The sequence below is a fragment of the Lepidothrix coronata genome, unplaced genomic scaffold (assembly GCF_001604755.1).
Source record: "Lepidothrix coronata isolate B3197 unplaced genomic scaffold, Lepidothrix_coronata-1.0 Scaffold386, whole genome shotgun sequence".
NCBI lineage: Eukaryota > Metazoa > Chordata > Aves > Passeriformes > Pipridae > Lepidothrix > Lepidothrix coronata.
Window position 1 is genome coordinate 59824 of NW_016690566.1, and position 6393 is coordinate 66216.

The following is a 6393-nucleotide window of genomic DNA, read 5'->3' on the forward strand; positions in this document are numbered from 1 at the left end:
TATATATTACATAATAAATATAAACATATATTACATATTAAATATAAATGCATAATAAATATAAACATATATTACATATTAAATATAAATACATAATAAATATAAACATATATTACATATTAAATATAAATACATAATAAATATAAATATATATTATATATTAAATATAAATACATATTAAATATAAATATATATTACATATTAAATATAAATGCATAATAAATATAAACATATATTACATATTAAATATAAATGCATAATAAATATAAACATATATTATATATTAAATATAAATACATAATAAATATAAATATATATTATATATTAAATATAAATGTATAATAATTACATATAATTATATACCATTTGGTTTAGATTTATAATATATTATTATACTGTATTTATTCATATTTATTACTGGGATTTAATGAGCAAATGAATGCCCACGACTGGTTTATCCAACCACTCGTCCACGTGGCAGAATAACCTTCAAACGACACGGTACGAACTGGTTCCTTTTGTTTTCATCCGGGCTCAGGGAGGCTCAGCCCAATCCCATCTTGCCCCGAGCTCATCCCACGAGTGTGGGGCCGAGAACAAACTGTGCCGGTGGAGTCTGGGAGGGGAAACATCCCCTGGAAATGAGAACAGAGCCCGCGGCTCCCCCAGCCAACGTGGAGTCTGAATTCCGTGACCTCTGTGGGATTCGTCCCTCGAACCCATAAAACCAGTGGGTTTTAAAGGGGAACTTGGGGAATCCCTGGTGGGGACACGCAGTGAGTGGAGAATTCTATCCACGGAGAACAAATATTAACACGACAAGGAAAGCTTCTGACTCGAGCGGTTCAGACAATTTATTTGTCGGTTTACAGTTGATCCATTGATCCATTTATGAATTGACAATTATTTACTCATTACAATTCAACATCCTCCTCTTCCTCCTCCTCCTCCTGCTCCTCTTCCTCCTCCTCCTCCTCCTGCTCCTCCTCTTCCTCCTCCTCCTGCTGCTCCTCCTGCTCCTCCTCCTCCTACTGTTCCTCCTGCTCCTCCTATTCCTCCTCGTCCTGCTCCTCTAATTCCTATTGCACATCCTCCTCGTCCTCCATCGCCTCCTCTTCCTCCTCTTCTGCCGCTTCCTGTGTTGCCTCCTCCTCCTCCTCCTTCTCCTTCTCCTCCTCCTGATCCTCCTGCTCCTCCTTCTCCTCCTCCTCCTACTGCTCCTCCTGCTCCTCCTCCTCCTACTCCTCCTCCTGCTCCTCCTACTCCTCCTTCTCCTGTTCCTCCAATTCCTATTGCCCATCCTCCTTGTCCTCCATCGCCTCCTCTTCCTCCTCCGCTGCTTCCTGCGAAATAGAATATGAAAGAAAATTTAGCTATTTAGCGGTGTAAGTGTGACTTTGCAAAATGTAAAACTGCTTAAAAGTTTCTGCCCAAACTGTGGGCAATCAAGATAAAATAGCTTAGAGAATAGGGAAGGCCTTTCAGCAGGTAGAGAGGGGTGGGGAACCTGAAACTGTTCGAAATGATAAAACTTTATGTGACTACTCTATAATGGTAAGAATAGGAGGTAAAACTAAGTGTCTGTTTAGATAAGGCAGACTGCAAAAAGAGTGCGTGTGTAGATAATTTTAAACTTGCTACTTTCGAACTGTATAAAAAGCTAAGGTATTCCTTTGCTCAGTGGAGTGCACTGGGGAAAACATCTGCCCCTTTGCATTCCCTGGTCGGAATAAAAGTGCTTTTCAGATTGTTCAAAGGTTTCTTTGAATCACCTGTGTTGCCTCTTCCTGCTCCTTCTTGGGCCCACTCCCCGCAGCTGGGTGCTGGTATTTCTCTGATCTTCATCTTCCCTCCTCTCTCACGGGTTCTTCCCTGGGCGTGGGATGAGGTTGATGTTCCTCAGGGTTTGCACTCGCGGCCCCAAAATCGGCGTTTTCTGACCAATTCCGTTGCTGGCGCCCGTCAGGGTTGGGTGAAAGTCTGCGTGGCGTGGCATGGCAGGAATGACACGACAGGAATGACATGACATGACACAACATGACACAGCACGACATGAATGACATGACATGAATGACATGACATAACACAGCATGACATGACATGACATGAATGACACGACATGACGTGACAATACCCACTCTTAACTAGAACCATGGGTGGAATCAGGTCTCCATCTCCCACGGCCTGGGGACTCACCTGGTGCAGGTGTGGTGGGAGTGGCCAAAAAATGCCACTGGAGGGTCTGGGGCCTGTGCCAGGGACAGGGTCCTGCTCTCTCACACACCTGAACCTTCAGGTGTCCTCCAGACCCCACCCAAATACACCTGAACCTGCCAGTGTCCTCCAGACCCTGCTCTCACACACCTGAACCTTGTTGATGTCCTCCAGACCTCACCCAAACACACCTGAACCTTCAGTGTCCTCCAGGTGCTGCTCTCACACACCTGAACCTTCAGTGTCCTCCAGGCCCTGCTTCACACACCTGAACCTTGTTGGTGTCCTCCAGGCCCCACCCAAATACACCTGAACCTGCCAGTGTCCTCCAGGTCCTGCTCTCACACACCTGAACCTTGTTGATGTCCCCCAGACACCCCCAAACACACCTGAACCTTCAGTGTCCTCCAGGTGCTGCTCTCACGCACCTGAACCTTGTTGGTGTCCTCCAGACCCCACCCAAACACACCTGAACCTTCAGTGTCCTCCAGACCCCACCCAAACACACCTGAACCTTCAGGATCCTCCAGACCTCACCCAAACACACCTGAACCTTCAGGATCCTCCAGACCTCACCCAAACACACCTGAACCTTCAGTGTCCTCCAGGTGCTGCTCTCACACACCTGAACCATGTTGGTGTCCTCCAAACCTCACCCAAACACACCTGAATCTGCCAGTGACCTCCTGTCATGGTTTGAAATTGGCCCCCCCTGAGAGGCTGGGGGGGCTCGGAGGTGATTGGGTGCCAGGGCAGTGTTCCCTGGAGAGCTGATCCCCATCCATGTTGTTCTCTTCTGCTCAAAAATCACATATCACAGCACGGGAACCTGCTGGCAGTTCTGTCTGGGTTGTTTTGCTGTTGGTGTCTGCTGCGTGTAGGTGTTGAAGGCCAGGGGGTGTCTGGGTTCCTTCTCCCCCTCCGGGGGGGGAAGAGGGGAGGCCTGAGGCCCCCCTAACTCTGCCTAGGCCAGAGTTGGAGACAGCATTGAATGAGTGCATGTTTGTGAGGGATGCGACTCACAAAAAACCGGTAAGTGGGAGAGAGAGAGGCAGGCCCTGCGGCCAGGTCCTCTTCTTCTTCCTTCCCCCCCACCTTTGCAGCCAAGCTGCAGAGCAGGGCTGGTTTTTTCCCTCTCGCTCTTTACTGAGAGTGGATATGAGGCTCAGCATTGAAGCAAAGCCAAGTGGACAGGCCGGAGGAGGCTCGATTGCTAGGGAAGAAATCCCAGACAAGAATTGGAGATGGACCCCAGAGAGAGAGAGAGAGGCAGGCCCTGCGGCCAGGCCCTCTTCTTCTTCCTTCCCCCCCACCTTTGCAGCCAAGCTGCAGAGCAGGGCTGGTTTTCCCTCTCGCTCTTTACTGAGAGTGGATGTGAGGCTCAGCACTGGAGCAGAGCCAAGTGGACGGGCTGGAGGAGGCTCGATTCCTGGGGAGAAAATCCCAGGCAAGAATTGGAGATGGACCCCAGAGAGAGAGAGAGAGGCAGGCCCTGCGGCCAGGTCCTCTTCTTCCTTCCTCCCCTTGCAGCCAAGCTGCAGAGCAGGGCTGGTTTTCCCTCTCCCTGTTTAGTGAGAGTGGATGTGAGGCTCAGCACTGGAGCAGAGCCAAGTGGACGGGCTGGAGGAGGCTCAATTCCTGGGGAGAAAATCCCAGGCAAGAATTGGAGATGGACCCCAGAGAGAGAGAGAGAGGCAGGCCCTGCGGCCAGGTCCTCTTCTTCTTCCTTCCCCCCCTCTGCCTTTGCAGCCAGGCTGCAGAGCAGGGCTGGTTTTTTCCCTCTCCCTGTTTAGTGAGAGTGGATGTGAGGCTCAGCACTGGAGCAGAGCCAAGTGGACGGGCCGGAGGAGGCTCGATTGCTAGGGAAGAAATCCCAGACAAGAATTGAAGACGGATCCCGGAGAGAGAGAGAGAGACGCCCAGAGGATGTCCCTGCCATGATCTAAACGCAGGACAGCCAAAAACCTGAAGGAGGAATCAACCTTCCAGGACACAACAACGCTTGATAAGCTGAACTACACTGCAGCAGCCTACGAAACGAGGTGAGACACTGAGAGGGAGAAATCACACAGCGGCAGAAGAGCAAGGACTCAAAGCTACTTTCTTGGACTTCATGAGGAGGAGAGACTGCAACAAACAACTGGAGCTTGGTGAGGGGGGAGCGTTCAGGTCCAGAACATTCCCACAAGAGGGACTGGTTACTTTCCAGCCTTGAAAGGCTCTTTCCTGGACTAAAGTTAAAGGGAGAGCTTGAAAGGACTGACTGACAGAAATGTAATTTATATATATAGAGCTGCTTTTAGTTTGTGCAGTATATTTATTTGTGTAAATAAATGTATACACTTCCCCCTTTCCCCTATAGAAGCCTCTGGCCTGAAAGTTTCTCTCCGGTGATGGGATAAATTGTGGGAAGGGGTGGGGGGAAGCCTGGAAATTGGATTTTGGATTTCTAATGTGGCTCAAACTGCCACACCTCCAGACCCCACCCAAACACATCTGCCCCTGCCCATGTCCTCCAGACCCCTCTCACACACCTGAACCTGCCCGTGTCCTACAGACCCCACCCCAATACACCTGAACCGTCGGTGCCCTCCAGACCCCGCCCAAACACACCTGACCCTGTTGGTGTCCTCCAGACGCCTCTCACACCCCCGACCCTGAATTCCATGTCAGTGCCTCCCCGCCAGGAATTCCTTTCCAATATCCCATCTAATCCTGCCCTCTGGCAGTGGGAAGCCATTCCCTGTGTCTGTCCCTCCAGCCCTTGTCCCCAGTCCCTCTCCAGCTCTCCTGGAGCACCTTTAAGCTCTGGAAGGGGCTCCAAGCTCTCCCTGGATCCTTCCCTTCTCCCTTGCCCTCCCTTTCCCTCCCTGGGCAGGAGGTTCAGTCTGGAATAATCAGAGTTTTGGGGGTTTTTATGTGCCTTCCCCCGTTCTCCACCCACCTCCTCGTCCCGTGGCCGCTCCCACTGGAGCCGGTGACAGGAACTGAGCTTCCCGTCGCCCCCAGAGAGGGATTTATTCCATTGATCACCAAACCTGACCTTGATTGGAACAATTATCGGCTCAGAGTCCACCTCAGGTGATCCATGAGGACATTTTGGGTGGGGTGACCCTGCCGGGTGTGGTGACACCGCCCCGGGGGAGGCAGGGCCGGGACCCGCTGGGTTTGTAGGACACGAAATCACGAAATCACCTTGTTTACCACCTTCCAAACCTCTCCTGGGATCAGCTCCAGCTTCCTGTGAAATGGGATGGAATAGGATTAAGATCCTTATCAGGGGCCTTTGACGAAGGGAACCTTCTCAGTTCCTTCTCTACCCCCCTGGGGGGAGCAAGGGAGGAGGTCCCCGAGCCCCAACCCCACAGAGAGGCCGTTCTGTGGCCTCTGCAGACCCCGATCAAACCCTGCCCTGACAGAATAAAAATAAATAACAATCAATAAATGAATAAATCAAATAAATTCATACCGTGGCTGCCGCCTCCACTGACCATCTTCCCCTCAAAAAATCACTGCAGACATTAAAAAAAAAATTTAAAAATCACATTTCCTCATGTCCCCTGGTGCTTTTAACCCGGGGTTCAACCCAGTTTCCTCCTCAGCCTCTTTTTTTCTTGTTTTGTGTTTATTTTTTTTCTATGCCATCCTTTTCCTCCTCCTCCTCCTCCTTCTCCTGGAAGCCTTTGGAGATTCCATCTCCACTCCCTCCCCGCCCCGAGGGCACCAGCTGAGTGTTGGACGTGCTCAGACCTCGGGCTGATCATTAACAACCAATCAAGTAAAAAATAAAATTAACGAGCTCCCCCTTCGTCCCCTCGTTAAAAACGGCAGGGGCAGAAAAACCACTTCTCTGTTTTACACCCGACATTCCACTTAATTAATGAACTTCCATGTCCTCGTGGTGGAAGGAGGAGCTGAACCCACCTCCTAATTGAGCTGTTATTTTGTGAGGAGATAATTTAACATCAGAGGACGTCCTTGGCTTGTTTGTCTTCCTGTTAACCCCAAACCAGGAACCTTTAATTAAAGCGAATTAAAAGAGCCATTAATTTGGTAACGGGATTGCAAAATTGGACTCGTGTTTGGGGGGGGGGGGGTTGGGAAGGGGAAAAAAAAAAAAGAGGTGAAATGTTGGTGTTTGACCAAAAGTTTGGAGTGTTTTAATCCTGGAATATTTTG

At 49.6% G+C, this 6393-nt stretch overlaps 1 long non-coding RNA gene across 1 annotated transcript; it reads right to left on the reverse strand.

Annotated features, from left to right (window-relative positions):
• Positions 1 to 1293: 1293 nt before the first annotated feature.
• Positions 1294 to 3190, reverse strand: LOC108509672. Its single transcript, XR_001878679.1, has 3 exons — positions 2881 to 3190; positions 1773 to 1980; positions 1294 to 1343 (listed from the first exon to the last, which is right to left on the reverse strand). It is a non-coding gene; the product is annotated as an uncharacterized LOC108509672 (long non-coding RNA).
• Between the last annotated feature and the right edge of the window lie 3203 nt (positions 3191 to 6393).